The 22,049-nt window shown below is 37.0% G+C and overlaps 1 long non-coding RNA gene across 1 annotated transcript; it reads right to left on the reverse strand.

Annotated features, from left to right (window-relative positions):
* On the reverse strand, positions 3,537 to 4,559 carry LOC109843643. Its single transcript, XR_002247750.1, has 2 exons — positions 3,827 to 4,559; positions 3,537 to 3,726 (listed from the first exon to the last, which is right to left on the reverse strand). It is a non-coding gene; the product is annotated as an uncharacterized LOC109843643 (long non-coding RNA).

Below are 22,049 nucleotides of genomic sequence, written 5' to 3' on the forward strand. Positions count from 1 at the left end.
AAAGTCGTCAGATTGTAACTTCTGCTTGTTGATGTGAAGGACGTTAGATTGTATCTTTCATCACCTATTGTTTTGTGAGGATCGACCTTCTACAGTAATTTTTAGACAACGTACAACCTACAAATTTACATAATGCGGAGGGGGTATTTGCAAAATACACCAAACAAATTATAGAGATAAAATTATTCTCAAAATTATAAAAAAGGAAAATTAAAATAAACGGCTGCGATCTGAGGACAAAACGTGGCGATCTCTCACTGACTAAATTTCAAGTAGTTCACGATACTACATAATTAGTTTCAAAGTTTAATTATACTATTATTATTTAAATAGAACTTTGTATACAATTGTTATCCTCTAAAATGTAACATCACATAGCAATATACATCAGCTAAGAAATTATAACAATTTTCATAGCACTTTTATCTCCTTCTACAGGTATGCGTCTTTGTTATTTTCTTCTTATCAGATTAGATTGGATTATTTTAAAGTAATTAATTATATTGTATATTTGCTCTTTTTCATATCAAGAAATAACAACGATTTTCACAACACTTTCATCTGTTTTCTTCTTATTAGATTAGATTAGATTATTTTAAAGGGATTAATTATATTGTATGTTGATCTTTTTTTTTAAGATCGGAAATTATAACAATTTTCATAGCACTTTGATCTCTTTCAACATGTATATGCCTTTGTTATTTTCTTCTTATTAGAATAGATTATTAGATTAGATTGTTTAAAAATTATGACTTATGAAATTACAATAATTTTTACATCACTTTTATCTATTTTCTTCTTATTAGATTAAATTGGATTATTTTAAAGCAATTACTTATATTTTATGTTTGATTTTTTTAAAATCATAAAGTTTAATTGTACTATTATTATTTAAATAGATATTATTTATATAAAAGTCAAACAGAATCTCACACGTATCTTAGATCTCAATGCTAATTGTAATACTTACATATGAGTGTTGGTTAAAATAAATTTCATGTATAGGCTTAACTTATATGATCATACTTTAACCGGATTAGATAATTTATTTATTTTTGGGATCCAAACTCTTCCGTAAAACCAAAAGAGAATAGCAATATTATAGCTATATATATCCATAGGACGTCAGATATCTTGAAAAAGAATGAAGAACACCACACAAACAAAAACCATATTAACTACCCACACGCAACCACTGTTTTTATAACCACCATTCTCCATTTTCATCTATAATATATCCATATACCCAAATTAAGCTGCTGGAGTTTTCCCCTCACCAACTACACCTTTGATCAACCCTCCTTTTTTTCTTTGTACTTAAATTGTATAACATTCATTGTGATGAGGACTCACTTGGGTCATATGCTTGCCTTGAACGCCCAATAAAAAAATAATGTACTAGGCCTTGTAGTTAGTTAATAATAAGATCCTGTTATAAACAAATTAAGTAAAAATTAATAATTCTTAAGAATGTACTATGTTCTGATAGCTTCTACTGCAAACTTGTTAGTTGTTTATTTCCGGGCCCAAGAGATTTTCAAAATTAATCTTGAGGGTTGCTTGCGTTAAAACAGTTATGTTAGAGGGCCCATGCAGTCTGTTTTATAGTTTAAGACATTTTGTTTCTGATGCACATCAATTATGAGTAATAATATAATTTGATTGATCCGTTTTATAGTTTAAGACATTTTGTTTCTGATGCACATCAATTATGAGTAATAATATAATTTGATTGATCCAAGTATATCATAATATATTTTTAGATCTGATGCACATCAATTATGAGTAATAATATAATTTGATTGATCCAAGTATATCATAATATATTTTTAGATTGTTGTCTTGTCTTTTGCTCTTTATTATGTACCAACCTGATATCACAATTAATGATGAAGACCCTATTGTAGAATTGCTCAGGAAAAAGATAAAGGTGAAGAAGGATTGATCCCGACTCAATTAAATATGAAAAAAGAAGGAATAAAAGATAATATTTTTTGAATAATTTATGATAAAGCTTAATTTTTGGAGTAAAATTAGGAATCTTTAGAAGAGATTTTCATGCAAATTTTTTAATATGCTAATAATGTGAATGATTTTTTCATATAAAATTATACTAGAGTTACTATTAATCTTTAATATTTATTTTTTATTTTAAGCTTATTGATAATTAAGATGTCGTGCAATCTTGTGAAAAGTATGTGCTCTGTGCTGAGCTTATACAAACCATCTTAATATTAAGTATTTAGTTATATTTTTATTAACACATCAACAATATATTACTATATATTTTTCAAACTTAACGCTATATTTAATGACAAAAATAAATAAATTGGAGATCGATGATTTGATCCGATAAACAAATATGTTACATGAAGTTTGATATATACAAATTTAAAAAAATAATGTTGTATATGCAAGTATATAAAAGTATATTGATCCCAGTTTTACACACAAATCTATTTCATATTTTTTTTTAAAAATGTATAAATAAAAATTATGGCAAATGTGATAATCCATCTTTATAGATTTTAACTCAAAATGAATCTGACTTATTTTATAGTAAGAAAATAAACAAAAAATAAATAATTTTAATATTTAACCACGTGCAATCACGTGCATTGCACGTGCACAAAAACTAGTATAACAATAAAACACCCAGGTCAATATGAGGCTCAACCTTTCTTCACGAGGGCCCAATCCGTACCTTACTAATTGGCTGGCTTTGGGCCTATAAACTGATAATTGCGTATATATACTACTGTTATTTGGTAATGCATCTTCAACCCCTACATTCGGTTATAAATTTGTGGTGTGGATTTTATCTTCTATGTTATTTTTAGAAAAAAAAGTGCAGATTAGTACCTATAACCATCTTCAGTGACAAAAGTTTATATACTAAGGTAGCATTTACTTGACTAAGAGATTGGGATTAGGACAACATGTGGGACTGGGCCTAATCCCAATCCCACTTATTGTCCCAATCCTACTACCATTTTGAAGTAAACGGAAACAGTCTTAATATCCTCATGACTAAAAACTTTCCTCTTATTATTTTACTTTTTTCATTTGTTCCATCAAACTTTCAATTTTGTCAGCTGTAAATAATTCTATAAAATTTTTCTTTTCTGAGTACAGGACTAAGCTTCATGCTAAGCTTCATGCTATGCACAAGTTTCCAATCTTGCATGGCTACAAAAAAAAGTTAGAATAATTTACTATGCACAAGTGAAAAGGTTAGTTGAAGAGAACTAGACGATACCAATTTTCAAGAATACATTATATTTTCAAATTCAGAAATTAGCGAAAGAGCACTGAAATTAGAATCACATCGATGTACCTATTAAACATCATTAGTGTTTTTGTTACGGAAATAGCTCGATTGCATGTATTCAATTAAGCAACAATTTACTTAAGTTCATCTCTGGAAAACTTTCTTTGAAGTCCTTGAATCTAAGACGTACACATAACACAAATGTATATGGGCTATAAGTACAATTATTTTTGAACATCAAGAAAATAATTGGTAGGTAAACAAATACATGAAACATGACATTCATACGATTTCAACATTCAATGTACATGAACTACAAGAATTTTACAATTAAAATTAAACATCAAGTGATTGACATCAAGAAAAAAAAAATTGACAATAAAGAAAAAAAAAAAGACGGAAGCAAGTAGCTAGAAACTCTTCTCAATACTCATCGCTAATGTAGAAAATCATCACTGCATAAAAAAAAAGGCAACCAAATAGAATAGTTATCAAAACTTGATCAAAAGATACAATCAAATATATAGTGAACAATACGTAGGAGACAAGTCATACCTTAATCAAGTCTTATCAGTTTAGATCTCCGCCCAATAAAATCCTCACAAATTCATCAGTCCTCTCAACCTCCTCAAAAGTAAAAAATATATCAAGCCACTCATTGTCTTTAGCTAACATTACAGCAGCTTTAATTTGATCTCTGATGCTCAAATTTGTGAGCTTCATCATCTCCTTATTTAGGTTACTTCTTTTCTTACTCCACTCAAAAAGTCTACACTCATCTTTTCAGCTAAATTATCAAGAAATTTACCAAATATACCAAATTTGCTGCTGTTTTAGCCACATGAGGTAAGACATCCTCATTGCTCCTTCGCATTCTCTCCCTCTTGTTGCTTGTGCTTGAGATTGATCCACTATCAGCCTTTAACTCATCCAAACTTGCCGCATCATCTATAGGAAGTTTACATATTATATATTCAGATGTGAACATCTACACGCTTTTTGCCTCAGATAGGCTCCCTAATTTCACCCAGGGACAATATCCTCAAAGATTTCACCCCATAAGCAATATCCTCCGAATTTCACCCAAGGTGAAAGAGTAAAAAGAAAAAAATTAAACCCGGAGGTCTATCTGCAAAACTATTGAGGTAGAAAGTTCAAAACATTGATACCGCATGGGTATATGTGCAATTAACTAGCTATTAAGAACACATGAGACGGCGACGAGCTAGGAATTTAGGACAATGAATTTAGGACTATTAAAAAGCTCAGAAGCCCAGAGAATGCGAAGTTAAAGTCATCCAAATTCTTTATGGACTGCTAGTATACAAACCAATATATAAGGAGCCAACAATGCGTCTCTGTGTTTTTTTTTAACGAATGCTCGTGTAGACTTACTGTTAGACATTCAACTTACACTTACACCTTGTTTGGATGGAAGTTAAAGTGAAATTTCAATTTCACCTAGTTTGGGAGTTTTTTTGAGGGGTTAGAGGATGGAATGGAAGGTTAAATTTCCTTCCATTTTCGTGTCCAAAGGATGGAATACAAGGAAAAATTTGGTGTCCATGTGAGTGGGGGCCACGGGGTTGTGAACGTGAGCGCTTGAGACAGCCACCCATGTGAAGATTCTTTCAATGACCCGCTGGTTAAAGTTTTGTGCGGATGCCGTGCGGCCCATGAAACAAAAACAAGCAGAGGCGGAATTAATATATAAACCCTTGCCTAGGGTTTCGTGAAGGGCTGTGCAAGTTGAGGGTTTCATTGTTTGTGGCTGTAGAAAAAACGACGACAGTGCGTGTGCAAGGCAGAGGTGCGAAAGCTGCTGTCCTTTTGAGAAGAAACGCAGAGGAGTTGCCGGCTTTTGAGAGGGTTTTGTCATCCTTTGTGAGAGATTTTTGTGTGAGGGATCTGAGAGTTTGTGAGAGGGTTTAGGTTGTGAGATTGTAAACCTTTATTGTATCTCTCCCTCTATTAGTAGATCTCCCCCTCCTTGTCCCGTGGACGTAGGCTATTTGCCGAACCACGTAAAAATTTGTGTTCTTACCATGATTTGTAATAGCTTATAGGTTCCCTCGACGCGCAGTCCTAGAGCTGACGAGAGGAAGAACTGATATCTCACTTTGATAAGATATCTGGCTTTTGGTTCTTGTTTCCTTTGAGAAACGAGAATTCCGTTGTGATCTAAGCTCTTGTTGTGCACCTTGCGCACCGGAGGTGCTGCCGAAATTTCCGCTGCGCACAACAAGTGGTATCAGAGCTCCGGGTTGGACTTGGGAGCTTGTTTGAAGGATTCGCTGAAGGATTCCTATTTGAAGATTAGATCGACAACATGGGTGAAACAAGCACATCGGGATCGTCTCTTACGAAGACGATACATAGTTTGAGCATCAATAACATGAAGATTGATGTTCCGAAGTTCGACGGCAAGATTAACTTCGGATTGTGGAGGTGTCAGGTGATGGACGCCTTGGACGCTCAGAATTTGGAGGAGACTCTTGAGTTACAAGGGAAACCTGCCGAGATGGAAGCTAAGGTTTGGAAGAAGATGAATAGTAGGGCGTGTGGAGTTATTCGGTCATGCTTGACGCCGGATCTTATTTATGACGTGATGAACGAGACGTCGGCGAAGAAGATGTGGGAAACACTCAATGAAAAGTATCTTACTAAGAGCATTGAGAATCGGCTTCACTTGAAGAAGAGGTTTTACCAGTTCAAGATGAAGAGGGGAGTTTCCATTAGGGAGCATGTTAACAACTTCACAAAGCTACTTTCAGACATGGCTAATGTGGATATCATGGTTGAGGATGAAGACAACACGATGCTACTTTTGTGTTCATTGCTCGAGGATGATTATGGTACTTTTGTCCTAACTATGATTAATGGAAGAACTACTGTTAGTTACAAGGAGGTGACCTCAGCATTGGTGAATTATGAGTTGAGGAAGAGTGTTGATGAGTCCTCCGAGAAGGCATCGGGAGATGCATTAGTAGTTCATGGCCGTGGTTCAAACCGAAGCAGAAGGTCGCGGTCTAGAGGTGCACATCGTGGGATTCATAGGAATCAATGTGCCTTTTGTAAAGAGGATGGACATTGGAAAGCCGAATGCCCAAAGTTAGATCGAGCCGAGAAGAATAAGGGGAAAGCTGTACAAACTTCAGAGGTGAATGTTGTCAAGAATAGTGGCGACAATTCAGATTCGGATTCTTCGGGCTATTCGTTGTCTGCACTACCGTCAGTTTGTGTTGCCAACTCTACAGAGTGGATGTTGGATTCGGGTGCTTCATACCACGTTTGCCCTAGGAGGGATTGGTTCTCCAGCTTTCAGAAGTTGGAAAGAGAGGATGTTGTGCTCATGGGTAATGGACATGCATGCTCTATTGGTGGTATTGGTACCGTTCGGATTAAGATGAGTGACGGGATGGTACGGGAGTTGGAAGAAGTGAGGTTCGTTCCGCAGTTGTCGAAGAACATCATTTCACTAGGAGCTTTGGTGACATCTGGCTATAAAGTGACCTTGGTGGATGCACGTTTGAAGGTCACATCGGGGTCCATGATTGTGATGAAGGGCATCAGAAGGAGCAATTTGTATTATTTACTTGGAAGCACGACGATTGATAGCGAGATGACGACTTCATCAGATTCGGCTAGACTGTGGCGTTGTTTGATGCTGGGTTATTTGATTGGTAATGCCGTGCATAGGTTGTTGAGGAGTGCTATGACCTGCAGTTTGAAGTCCTGTGAACCCATTGGTATGAGCGAGAAGACCGAGATGGAGTTTGGCACTTCTATCCATCATTCGAGGGGTTTTCTGAGGGGTGTTCATTCAGGCATTCGGGAGCCTTCCAAGAGAGCATCATTGGGAGGTAATAGGTATGTGGTTTTCACAGTTGGAGATTGCTCTAGGCATTGGTGAGTTGCAACCAAGTCCCGTTGGTGTGAAGTCCTAGAAGCACGTAACAAATGGAGGAAGTGTATTGGCAGAAAGGTGAAGGTACTTCAGTCTGATGTTAGAGGGAGGTACAAGAGGGACCTATTTATGCATTTGTGCCGAGCTCACGGCAATTGGAGACACTTCATTGGTATGGAAACTTTGAGGTGACGTGATGAGATGGCAGATTTGGGGAGCTTTTCCTTTCTGGAGGAGGATCGGTGTTTGATGTCGAGCATTGGCATTAGTGTGCGGGCTACGACATGTTTGGGCCATCTTTGTTGGCCTCTTTGTTTTGATGATGTTTAACAAACAATTTACTACTAATGTTATTTGTCTAGTATTTGTACATTCTTATATATTGTAGACAAACAACGTTGTTGGAGGTTGGATGGATTAAGCCTACACGATCATATCAAGAGGAGGTTGGCGGAATTGTGGAGTGAAGCAACATACAATTCAAGTTAAAGATCAAGTTCAAGCTTCATCCGCAAAGTTTACCAAGTCATGCTCATTGAAGACCTTCATCAAGCTTGGGTATATTTAGTATAGGTTTATATTATGTGTGTTAATTCTATAAGCTCAAACATACACACACATATATATTTGTGATTTTCGTAACTATAAGTGTTTTTATGCAAAATAAGTTTTGGACTATATTTACATCATAAACAACTTTTATTATGTCCATATAAATATTCCATAAGTTTTCAAAACTTGTTTTGAGTCAAAAATAACAATCACATGTTTTTCATATATACGTCTTTTAGTACTTTTGCAGAATACAGTGTTTTTTCACAAATTATAAATGCAAATTGAGAAACTCTTTTTCTAACATGTTTGTTTTCATGTTTACAAACATTTCGCAAAGTTTCATCAAGTTTGGAATTGATTTGTTATGTTTAATGGAATTTACAAAATCATGTTTTTCATTCGTGCATGTTCGTGCATGTTTTACAAAACAGATGAGTTTTCATAAATGGGAAGTGATATTCAAGAAATTCTTTCTTTGACATGTTTAGAAACTTCCCTCAAAATTTTACTATTTTTGGAGTTGATTTACTGTGCCTAATTGATTTTACAAAATCGTATATGTTAACAGTTTTTCAGAAACTGTAAATTTGTGTTCAAATATTTATTTCTATCAACTGGGAAAAGATTTTTCAGAACTTCTTTCTCTGACATATTATTCTACATGTCTAGAACATTTCCACAAAATTTCATAATTTTTGGAGTTAATTTACTATTTTAAATTGATTTTACAAAATAGCTGCACACTGCTACAGTACTCCGGTCGACCGGACCGGTCGACCGGAAATGTCTCTGGAGGTTGGTTACTGTAGCTAACGGCTATATTTTATAGATTTATATATATCCATTATTTTGTCTTTTTGCTTGGTGTCATCTATTGAGAAGTTTCCCTAAACTCTTTTCTAGCTTTATATCTATTTGCTTGATTATCATCTTATTTAAAGTTAGTTTTACATTTGAGTTTAGTTGATTGTTTACACACCCACATGAGCTTAATGTATTTTCATACATAGTATATTTGGGTTGGTGAGAGTTGTAACAATTGAGTGTGAGCTTTCATTGTGTTCTCATCCATAGTAGAGAACAAACATTTATTGTATTGAGCCTTATTGTGAGATTCACTTTGTAATACACTTGTACACCGAGTGAGGAGTGTGTGGTGAGAGTCGGGGATCGTCCCAAGAGGAGTGGCGTCGGTTGACGAACCTAAGGAGAGGTTGTAACCGAGCACTTGAGGGAGACACGTCTAGTTCAACACTTAGTGGGTGTAGAGTGTGTTTACATAGTGTTTGTTGTGTGAGAGTTTTCGGTGTACTTGAAAACCGAGTGTGTAGAAGTTCCGGCTTCCAAACCGGATTGTTGATAGTGGATTTCTCCCCGGGAGTGGGGAGCGGAGACGTAGGACGGAAGGTCCGAACTCCGTGATCATTTGATTGTGTTTGAGTGTGCTTTGGCGTTCATTTCTATTTATGTTCATATCTTATATCGCCATTGTGCATTGCTCATATCATCCACTATCTTGTTTAGATTATCTACCCTTGTGTTGTTTATATATCCTTGCACATATATTGCCTATATCTCATTATTAGGATATATCTTGTTGTTCATATTGCTTATCCTAGCTTACAAATATTGTTGTATTTCATACTTGCTTGGATAACTTGTTAATTAGTTTTAATTGGCATTTAAATCGGATTAGATTAGCATAAGACCCTAATCACCCCCCCTCTAGGGTCCAACAATCTTATGTATAGGTTGCTGACTGCTGCATGTAGAGATTTTGGATCTGGTGGAGCTGCTTCAGATTTTGGATTGCGTCGGATGTTTAGCTACCCAGCACTTGGTCATATCGTGGATATGAGATTTGATCCGATAGCACATTTGGGATTCAGATGCGTGTTTAATTATCAGGTATTGGCTTCTGACCTTGTTCTGAGCAGGTATGTCACGTTTGACTCTCGGCAGGTGGAGAGTGGTGATCAGATCATTAGGACATCGCAGCGGGTGGAGAGTGATGCTACTCCACGTTGGGTGAAAACTCCAGATCATACTGTATCATTTGGGATTCCAGCTGATGTGACACAGATTGGGAATCATGTTGTTTTGGACGCAGATGATAGGTTGATTGATTCGAGTGCAGCTGATAGATGTAGTCTAGACATGGCCGTTGGTTCATCTCAGGTGGAGATGTTTGGATTGTTTCAGTTTAGGGCCATTGGAGGTGCTATCAGCCGCAGACTTGATCGTGATGTTGGAGAAGGGTTGCAAACTCTTCTATTGGATTGAGGCCGTTAGCGGCCATTTAGGTGAACTACGTGAAGGCTTGATTCCTTGGGCAAGAGGATACGTAGGCAGTCTTTATGATGCAGCCGATTTGGTGAGCGACATCGACATTTGGGGTGAGTGTTTGCACTCCCATTTGGGTCTCAGCAAGTGAGGCATTTGGTGTAGTCGGTGTAGGCTCAGTTTGATTGGTGAGTAGACACTATTTGGTTTGGGTTGAGTGTTCGCACTCCCGTTTGGGTCTCGACTTGTGTGGATGGAGTTCGTTGTCATGAGTCTGTTGCCTTGACGTACTGGATGTAACAAGTGAGGCATTTGTTTTGATTGGTGTCGGCTTAGTTTTGGGAAAACTTCGCCGAGGTGGAGAATTGTGAGTGGGGGCCACGGGGTTGTGAACGTGAGCGCGGTGGCGCTGGCAGAAGGCTTTTGTTAGGGTTTTGTGCATCGTTTTGAGAGAGATATTTGTATGAGGGATTAGAGAATTTGTGAGAGGGTTTAGGTTGTGTGATTGTAAACCCCAGTTGTATCTCTCCCTCTAATAGTAGATCTCCCCCTCCTTGCCCCGTGGACGTAGGCAGTTTGCCGAACCACGTAAAATTTTGTGTTCTTGCCGTGATTTGTAATAGCTTGTAGGATCCCTCGACGCGCAGTCCTAGAGCTGACGAGAGGACCCTCGACGCGCAGTCCTAGAGCTGACGAGAGGACCCTCGACGCGCAGTCCTAGAGCTGACGAGAGGAAGAGCTGATATCTCACTTTGATGAGATATCTGGCTTTTGGTTCTTGTTTCCTTTGAGAAACGAGAATTTCATTGTGATCTAATCTCTTGTTGTGCACCTTGCGCACCAGAGGTGCTGCCGAAATTTCTGCTGCGCACAACAGTCCAAAGGATGGTCAGGTAGCCCCAGTTGCCTTCTCTGCAATGAGGCTATAGAATCTCACGATCATTTGTTCATTAAATGTGTTTTCTCCTCTTTAGCATGGTCGTCTCTTCTTCCTCATGTTCCCCCAGCAGTTTGGCCTCAAAACCTGGATGCTATGATCTCTTTTAAATTCAGTTCACCTTTCAGTCAGGATCTATCTACTATCAGGAGAGTTATTCTCGCGTGCTTCTGTTGGTGTTTATGGAATTGCCGCAACAACCTCGTCTTTAAAAGAATCGTAGTTTGTCCTCATTGTATCGCCGCTAACGTTGCTAGATATGTCTTATTTTGGACAGGCACCTCTACCAACAGATCTGGCTCCAATTTCCACAAAGCGGCTATTAACCTGGGTATGAAGGAAATCGCTCAAGCCAGCGGCAGAGCTGAGGTTGGTGACAATTTCTCTGCAGCAATTTGATTCAACGGTCCTTCTCTTTTTAGTTTCTTAGTCTCGGTCTTCTTCGAAGCTTTCCGGACAATTTGTTGGTTGTTTTTCTCTTTTTTCTGTTCTTTTTTGTGTTAGAAGTGTAGCAGTTTCTCTATTTTGGATTGCACTTTGATGTTTTGCTGGTTGTTTTGCTTTGGGGTCTTGGATTTTTCCTCCAAACTCCTCCCAAACTTTGTCTATGTATAATTATGCTTCCATTAATATATATATATGCAGTGCTCCTCACCCTGTTTCTAGTCAAAAAATATTTCCTTCCATTTTCTTCCCCTCCAATTTAGGGGTAGAGGATGGAATGAGAGGGGGGGTTGAGGTCACGAGGGGATGTTTATTTCAAAACCGCGGGGATTTTTTTCACAAACACGGGGTTTTCCTGGGGAGTTGGGTCACGAGAGAGAGAGAGAGAGAGAGAGAGAGAGAGAGAACATGAGAGAGAGAGAGGCAGAGGGAGTGGGATTTTTTTCCAAAAACGTCCCTCCCAAGCGCAGCATCAAGGGAACGCTGGCGCTAAGTGCTTCCGCGCAGTTTTCTATATATTATATATAATATATATATATATAATAATATATATATATTATATAGTATATAATATATATATATATATATACTATAATATATATATATATATATATATATATTATATATATATATATATATATATATTATATATATATATATTTTGCATGTTTTTGAAATCTTCTTTTTAATTTACGCAGATGGGTGGGACTATTATGGTCAAGTTTAGACATTGATGTTAGTTATTATTTGGTGATGGGGGTTCAGTTGAATATGTTGGAGGAGATTTTATTGTACAATTCAATGAGGAAAATGTATTTTCTTTACCTCGACTCAGACAATGTGTGAAAAGTTATGGTTATTCCAATATTCTTTTCATGTATTATTCCTTACCAAGAATGGTGGGTTTGATAAAATTAAAATATAAATTTGAATTGGTTGAAACGCTTAGAAAAGCTTGTAAAGACAGAGTGGAGATATTTGTTGATCACCATGTTGATATAATAATATTTGTGGACACTCCAATGGAGGCTGAAGGGGAGAGGAATAAAATTTCTAATCTAGAAAATCCTAATCTAATTCACATCACTCCCAAAAAATATAAAAAATTGCTAGTAGAAAAAAATTAACACACAAGAGGAAAATTGCTAGCCCACCAAAATGCCAAACAACAATCCAATTTCCTAGTCATTTACATAAAAACTCACTTCTCACTCCACCAAACAATAACCTACCTAGACCTATGAATGAAAACGTCTCTCCCAATCCACATAATGATAACAAACTTGCACCAACTAGTGACAGTGATGATTCTACTGAGGATGAAACATATAAAATGGACCTAAATGAGCTTGTGGATGATGATGAGTTTGATGATTTGGATTTGTTTGATGAGTTCAGAGTTTAAGGGGAGATGAATGAAAGAATAAATATTGATGGATCAAATGTTCAACGTCATGTTAGCCCTCATGAAAAAGCTAATGATAATGAAGCTATACAAGGAAAGGTGGGTGAAGAGGATGGAAATGTTAGTGACACCCCAGTTGCAGCCATGGATGCAGAAGCTCAAGAGTCTTTGAATAGTGACATTGATGAGTTACATGAAATAAGGCATAGAAATAAGAACTTCTGAATGTTGTTAAGGGTAAAATTACAGTTAGTTCTGATGCAATATTATCAAATGATGATGATATATAATCCTCACTTGAATTTTGAAATACACTTTACAAGCACATCAATTAATGCAACAAATACTCCTCCACCTCCTACTGAGGGAAGTACTACACCAAATGTATAATGAAAACTGAACCCCAATTGATAATCATATTTTATTACAATTTTATACCCTCATTATCTATTTTATATGAATAAATATACCACTAATAATTGCGTTTATCTTTAATTGCAGGTTAATGAAGAATAAATCCCAAAAATCTCATCTCTTTTCTCAAGTGAAATATTTGATTTTTAAAAAGCCCAAATGTCCCAAATATTTGATTCCTATTCACAAATTGAATGTCATTTTCGGTTTTCAAAATCAATGAAAACCGGCCTTGTGCTGCAGAGTAGGCTTTTAACTTGATTGGGCCGGACTTATTGATTGCTTCATTGTTAATTTTTTGTCTCTCAAATGAATGGAATGAACAGCAGCTTGAGATTGGATTTTCAAAATCAAGTGTGGACCGGACCTGGACCTGCTGCATGCAAGGAATGGACTTTTATGCAAAAATAATTGAATGGATTTGGTTGCTGCACAAGAAATCAAGTGTGGGCCGAAAATTGCTTGCAACTTGGAAAATCAAATATGGGCCGAAAATCACAAGTGGTTGCAGCTGGATTTTGAAGAGGGCCGGACTTGAGATTATTTCGAAAATCCAATGCATACTCAAATGAAGACCGGACTTAGGCAGAGAATAGACCTGGAGACTTGCTTTCGGTTTTTAAAAAAATCAAATGGGAAGCTTCATGGGCCAGAATTTGGAAGTTGTGGGCCGGCTGCAGTTTTGAATGGAAAATCAAATAATGAATGGGCTGGACCTCATGCAATGCAACTTGGATTTTTCTCTCAAGTGGGCCGGACTGTTTACTTTGCTGCAGCTTTGAAAATTAAATGAAAATCAATTAGGCCTCTTATGATTGAGCTAGAGAAGAACAAAAAGCAAATTCAAATGTGGAGATTGTTGCTTGGTGCTCAAGACAAATCCAATGGCTCATATTCTTTGAAGATTACTATAAATAGGGGTAGAGAGTGAGGGGTTAGGAGTGTGAAAATTTTGTAAACTCCTTTTGGAGAGGAGGGCTACTCTTAATTGAGAAGGCCTTCTAAAAATTATAACTTTAGTTGCAATTAATAATAATAATTTTTCCTCTTTAAATTTGTTCTTTCTCCTCTTGTTGAATGATGAGGATGGAGATGAAGAGCAATTGAAGGTTTGCATTTCTTTTCTCTTTTATTTTTTTTTTAGTAATTTCTTTATTATTGCTTATTAGTTAGATTTAAATTCATGCTTGTAGTGTAGATTTATTTTCTTGTCTTTTTTATTTCTTTTTGCACTTTAATTTGTAGAGTAGATTTATTTTTCTTGCATTTAATTTCTGCAATTTATTTTATAGTTTAGATTTTTATTTTCTTTATAATTAGATTTATTTCTTGTTTATTTTCTTTGTAGTTAGATTTATTTCTTGTTCATAGTTTAGATTTTTCTTTTCTTTTTATTTTTGTAATTAGTTCTTTTTCTTGTTTTTATTTCTTAAAGATGTGAATTTAATTCTTGTAGGAAGTTTAGAATTATATGAAACTAGTCTAATTTCTTTTATATTATATGAATTATTCTCTTGCACTTAAAATGTTCATGTTTAGGATAATCAACTAGAGAACTAATCGGTAGAAGAAGAATTTAATAATCTATGTTTTCCTTAAATGGTTTGATATGTTATGCTTATGAATTCTAGGTTATTCTCTTGTACTTAAAATGTTCATGTTTAGGATAATCAACTAGAGAACTAATCGGTAGAAGAAGAATTTGATAATCTATGCTTATCTTAAATGGTTTGATAGGTTATGCTTATGAATTCTAGGATTATTATCATGTTGTTGTTCTTATCATGAATAGTAATTTTAACTTAGATGATAATTTGATAGGTTACACTTTCCTTAAATGGTTTGATAATCTATGCTTAATAAATCTAAGTTGAAATATGATAAAAAGAGAATAGTTTATATTTTGTAATTGAAATTGGTTAGTGGATTATATTCTAGATTTCTTACCTCTTTTGAATCCTTCATCTTAACTTTCTTAAATTTTCTTTTCATTCTTAGTTTTATTTCTTGATTTTATTAATTCATATTTCTTGCCTTGTGATTTCATTTATTCTTTAATTCTTCCTTCTCTCCTCTAAAATTCAATTTATTATCTTTTGCAAATATTCACAACAATCACTCATCACATTCACACTTATTCTTTATTCCTAATTGTCACGCACAAAATATAAGAACCAAGTTTAATAATCTCTTAAAATCACCTTCTTCGTGGGATCGATATCTTTTTATACTATAACTTGATAAGTTGTGCACTTGCAATTTTGGTACATAATTATGCCGCATCAAGTTTTTGGCGCCGTTGCCGGGGAAGGTGCTAAAATAGGATTTTATTAACTTGATTCTTTAACTTGTGTATTTTTCTTGTGAAGGAACCGCTTGGAGCTTGAAAATCTTGGATTGAAGATCAAGAATTTGGAGCATTGCTTTCGGGTAAGTCTTCTTTCTAGTTTTCAATTCCACCCTCTTTAGCTAGCTTCACAATTAGAGACAATTAGGATTTAAAAAAAAAAGATTTTATTTTTGTTGACCATAATAAAATTCATCTTTCACTTGGACATTAACTAACAAGATAATAAATTCAAACATGAGTCATCTTCTCACATTTGATTGTTGTTGACCATAATTAAAAAAAAAGATTTTCTTTTATCATCCTTTTTAGTCGCTTTTAATTTCTAGGGTTGCATTTCATATAGTGTAGGAATTCACCAAAGTGATTGTAGCACTTGATTTGGCACACACTTAAATCATTCTTAAGGGCAAAACCCCAATCAAGATAAGGTAAGGGATTTCATCACCCTTTCCTTAGCCCACAAATCACTAATTCCTCACTTCACAAACTCAAGCATTCTAAAACTCATTAGACGTTGGCCCCTAAGGATTCGAGCTCAATAAGGAACAAGAAATCCTTAAGTGAACGGTTTAAGTTTTCTCAGAATAGTTGGTGTCTAAGGAAAGGTTTAGGGGTTGCGTAAAGCGCTCCGCAAGGAAAGAGGTACTTAATTGATCTTTGATCACCCTCTAGTACTATCCTTACCTGGCTAACTACCTGGGTAAAACTTTGATCTTTTCACTGTAGGAATTTTTGGTTAGGAGCTGGTCTAGTGGAGTTAGGCTAAACCCTAGAGTTAGAGTTGATTGAAAAGTGATTGCCTTGATTTGTTTTAGTTAGGTATATTCTTTTTCTTTATCTTCTCATATAAAAAAAACTAATTTTCTTTCTTTCTTTCCTTAAAAGAAAAAAAAACTAATTTTCTTTCTTTCCTTAAAAAAAAAAATTTTCTTTCTTTCCTTAAAAAAAAAAATTTATTTGTTTTGGTGTATGCAAATTTGGGTTCGGGATAATTTTCATCGCTTAATCCGTGTTGAACCAATCCAAGAAATGGCAAATCAGCCCGTTCTTCAGGATATGTGTTACCCTACCAGAAATGCAATTCCATCTTGCATAAGACTCCCCGAAGTAAATGGAGCAAATTTCGAGCTTAGACCGCATTTCATTAACATGCTTCCCAAATTCCTAGGTAATGAAACAGAAGATGCATATATATTTATCTCGGAATTTGAGGAAGTATGTATTATGATTAAAATAAGAGAATTAACCGAAGATGCGATTAAGCTTAGATTTATTCCATTTGCCCTTAAGGACAAAGCTAAAAAATGGCTGTACAGCTTACCGATAAATTCCATCTCAACTTGGGAGGAATTTGTCACCGTTTTTCTCAAGAAATTTTTCCCTATTCATAAAACGGTAAAGCTTAGGAACATCCCTATTCACAAAACGGTAAAGCTTAGGAACAGCATTCAGAATTTCAAAATTGTCCCGGGAGAGCCATTCTGGAAATACTTTGACCGATTTAAAGATCTTTTAATCCAATGTCCTCATCACGGTCTAGAAAAATGGCGACTGTGCCAAGTCATATATGAAGGATTGGACTATTCTTCAAAAACATCTTTAGAATCGATGTGTCAGGGAGATTTTATGAGAAAAAATGCCGATGAAGCTTGGGAATTCCTAGAGAGTCTATCCGAGAAAACAATGCAGTGGGAAAACTGTGATGACAGGGTTTCATCTGTTTCCCAATCTAAGTCTAGTGGTTTTTCCTTAGAGTCAAACATTGCGTCTGAAGCGAAGATGGCGACGATTATGCGGAGGTTAGAAGCCTTAGAAGTTAAGGAACGAGCTCCGGCTCAAATCAATCATATTTCTGCCCCGGGATGTCATAACTGTCAGTCTCCTACCCACGTTTCAGAGGAATGTCCTCTTCTAGGAAACAACCATGCTTTAGAACAGATGAACGCTGCATTCCAGCGCCCTAGAAATGATCCATTTTCTCCAACCTACAATCCAGGTTGGAGAAATCATCCCAATTTTGCTTGGAACCAAGGAAATTCTCATGGAAACCAAAACTTTATTCCCGCGTCAAACCAACAATTCCCTAGGGGAAACACTGTCCCATTCAACGCACCGAACAATTTTTCTAACCCACCTTTTCCAAACCAACATCCTCATCCTCACCAGCCTACAAATCAATCAAATTCCGATCATGACAAACGTTTGAGTGTCTTAGAAAAGGGTTTAGAAGCTATGATCAAAGCTTCTACACAAACTACCAACATGTTGACCCAATCATCCACCACTCTAAATTCATTCATGCAAACCACCGGCCAAGTGCTCAACTCGAACACACAAGCCATAGCCCGGTTAGAAACCCAACTTGGGCAATTAGCCGCTGCCGTGAGTGAGAGAGAAAAAGGAAAATTTCCAAGTCAACCTGTTGCAAACCCTAAAGACACTGGATCCAGTTCCAACAACCCAGCTCAACTGAATGCAATTCACACTCTGAGATCAGGAAAACAAATAGACAATCAGGTTAGAATGCCACCGGATCAAACCCCTTCTCCCATTCAAAACACTCCTTCCGATGAAGCAATTCCTTCCGATGACCAAAATGCTGAACTTGAGATTGAGCCTGATCTAGATAGGTATAGGCCCGTTGCCCCCTTTCCAGATAGACTCAAACCTAGGAAAAACTCCCCGCAGGTTGAGAAAATCCTAGAAACGTTTAAACAGGTCAAGATCAACATCCCTCTCCTAGATGCAATCGAACAAATTCCCTCTTATGCAAAGTTCTTGAAGGACTTATGCACTAAGAAAAGAACCACCAATGTCCCCAAGAAAGTCTTCTTAGCTGCCAACCTCAGTGAAATCTTTTCGAAACCAATGCCATTGAAATACAAGGACCCTGGTTGTCCCACAATTCCATGCGTCATAGGTAACACTCACATTGATAAGGCACTTCTAGACTTGGGAGCCAGCGTCAACCTCCTTCCTTATTCAGTCTATCAACAGCTAGGTGTAGGAGAACTTAAACCGACAAGATGCACTCTACAGTTAGCTGATAGATCTGTAAAAATTCCCAAAGGAGAGGTAGAGGATGTTCTGATCAAAGTTGGAGAGTTCATTTTCCCTGTTGATTTTATTGTCTTGGAAACGCAGCCCGTTTCCAATCTCAAAAGTCAAATCCCCGTCATTCTAGGAAGACCGTTCTTAGCCACCTCAAATGCTTTGATAAACTGTAGAACCGGTCAGATGAAACTATCTTTTGGGAATATGACTGTTGACCTCAATATCTTCAACTTAGGGAGACAGCCTAGTGATCCATCTGATGAACCCATGGAAGTGAATTTCATTCAAGGAATATCCAGTGAACAACAAGAGGGAGAGTGTGAGTCTGATTCAAATGCATCTGATTTAATGATTGAGGAGCTTTCTGATGACGAACTTGAGATAGAACCGCTGGTCAATCATGTTTTTGCTGTTGGCTGGCAACGAGAACCTTTAGAGATAGAACCCCGAGTCCAGCTTCGCCCATCTGTGGAGGAACCCCCTAAGTTAGAGCTCAAACCTCTACCCGAAAATCTAGAGTATGCCTACTTAGGGGAGAACGAGTCTTTACCAGTTATCATTTCTTCTGAGTTGACTACCGGTCAAAAGGAAGCTCTCTTAGCTGTTTTAAGAGAGAATAGGGAAGCCATTGGATGGACCATGGCTGATATCAAAGGGATTAGTCCAACCATTGTTCAACACCGAATCCATTTGATAGATGATGCCAAACCTACTAGAGATGCTCAACGTAGGTTAAACCCAGTGATGAAAGAAGCCGTTAGGAAAGACATTCTGAAATGTCTCGATCATGGGATCATTTATCCCATTTCTGATAGTTCATGGGTGAGTCCAGTCCAAGTTGTTCCAAAGAAATCTGGGATCACCGTGATCCAAAATGAGGCTAATGAGCTGATTCCCACTCGGATCCAAACTGGATGGCGAGTCTGTATTGACTACCGAAAGCTCAACTTAGCCACTAGGAAAGATCACTTCCCTCTTCCTTTCATTGACCAAATGTTAGAGCGTTTAGCAGGACACGAGTTCTACTGTTTCCTGGATGGATATTCAGGTTACAATCAAATCCCTATCGCTCCAGAAGATCAGGAGAAAACCACCTTCACTTGCCCGTATGGAACATTCGCATACCGACGCATGCCTTTTGGCCTGTGCAATGCACCGGCCACATTCCAACGTTGCATGATCAGTATTTTTTCCGACATGGTAGAGCGATTTCTCGAAATTTTCATGGATGACTTTTCCATTTTTGGTGACACATTTTCCCAATGTTTGCATCATCTTAAACTGGTCCTAGAACGGTGTAGGGAGAAAAATCTGACTCTCAATTGGGAGAAATGTCATTTCATGGTCAAACAAGGCATTGTCTTAGGACATGTAGTTTCCAATAGGGGAATCGAAGTGGACAAAGCTAAGGTAGATCTCATTTCCAATCTCCCTCCTCCCAAAACTGTCAAAGATGTCAGATCGTTTCTTGGTCATGCTGGTTTTTACCGACGTTTCATCAAGGATTTCAGCAAAATTGCTAGACCCTTGACCAATCTCTTAGCCAAGGATACATCATTTGTCTTCTCTCCCGACTGCCTCAAAGCTTTTGAATATCTGAAAAAGGAGCTAACCACAGCTCCTATCATTCATGCACCGGACTGGACCTTACCATTCGAACTGATGTGTGATGCATCTGATTCTGCGATTGGAGCTGTTTTAGGACAACGGTTTGATGGAAAACCGCATGTGATCTACTACGCCAGTAGGACTCTGAATGATGCCCAGCAAAACTACTCTGTCACAGAGAAAGAGTTTTTAGCTGTAGTCTTTGCCTTAGAAAAATTCAGGTCCTACCTCATCGGTTCCTTAACCAAAGTTTTCACTGATCATGCCGCACTAAAGTATCTTTTGACCAAAAAGGATGCTAAAGCACGGCTCATTAGATGGATTCTCCTTCTTCAAGAGTTTGACATTCAAATTCTTGACAGAAGGGGAACAGAGAACCCCGTAGCAGATCACCTCTCTCGACTCCCAAATGCACCAACATCAACCGTTCCAATCAATGAACATTTTCCAGATGAACAACTCCTAGAAATCCAATCTGTTCCCTGGTTCGCCGACATTGTGAACTACATAGTCATGAACCAGATCCCTTCTCATTGGTCCAAACAGGATAGATCCCGTTTTCTCTCCCAAGTAAAATACTTTTACTGGGATGATCCATATCTGTTCAAATACTGTCCTGATCAGATCTTTAGGAGGTGTGTTCCCACTGAAGAAACTAGGAGTGTTATATCCTTTTGTCATAAGGAAGCCTGTGGGGGCCACTTTGGCCCGAGAAAAACAGCTGAAAAAGTTCTCCAATCTGGGCTGTATTGGCCCACTCTCTTTAAGGATTCATTCGAGTTTTGCAAAACCTGTAACCGCTGTCAGCTTTTAGGGAAGGTCACTAGGAGAAATATGATGCCTTTACAACCCATCTTATCTGTTGAACTTTTTGATCTGTGGGGTATCGATTTCATGGGACCATTTCCAAATTCCTTTGGAAATGTCTACATTCTAGTAGCCGTTGAATACATGTCAAAATGGGTTGAGGCGGTAGCTTGCAAAACTAATGACAACAAGGTCGTTGTCAAGTTTTTGAAAGAGAACATTTTTGCCCGGTTTGGAGTACCTCGAGCGATCATCAGTGATAACGGTACACATTTCTGTAACCGTTCTTTCGAGGCTTTGATGAGGAAATATTCAATCACACACAAATTGTCAACTCCTTATCACCCCCAAACCAGTGGACAAGTAGAGGTCACAAACAGGCAGATCAAACAAATCTTAGAAAAAACAGTTAATCATAACAGAAAAGATTGGTCTGTAAAATTGTGTGATGCTCTGTGGGCATATAGAACAGCTTTTAAGGCCAATTTAGGGATGTCACCATACAGACTGGTATTCGGGAAAGCTTGTCACCTACCAGTAGAATTGGAACATTGAGCAATGTGGGCAATAAAACAGTTAAATTTTGACTCAGACTCAGCAGGTAAGAACAGATTGCTCCAAATAAATGAGTTGGAAGAAATTCGGAATGATGCATACATAAACTCAAAAATTTACAAAGAGAAAACAAAAATTTTTCATGACAAATCAATTTTGCGAAAAAATTTCTCTCCAGGACAGAAAGTTTTATTGTACAATTCAAAATTGCATCTTTTTCCGGGAAAATTAAGATCAAGATGGACTGGTCCATTTTTTGTTAAACAAGTTTTTCCACATGGAGCTGTCGAGATAGAAAATCCTAAAAATGGTAATATTTTTAAAATAAATGGTCAACGTCTGAAACCATTTTTAGAATTTTCTACGCTCGGAGAGGAAGAGGTGTTGGTTCTTCATGAACCTCATTATCTATAAAAAAAAAAAAACTAATTTTCCTTTTGTTTCTTAAAAGAAAAAAAA

This window comes from Asparagus officinalis, chromosome 5 (genome assembly GCF_001876935.1).
Source record: "Asparagus officinalis chromosome 5, Aspof.V1, whole genome shotgun sequence".
NCBI lineage: Eukaryota > Viridiplantae > Streptophyta > Magnoliopsida > Asparagales > Asparagaceae > Asparagus > Asparagus officinalis.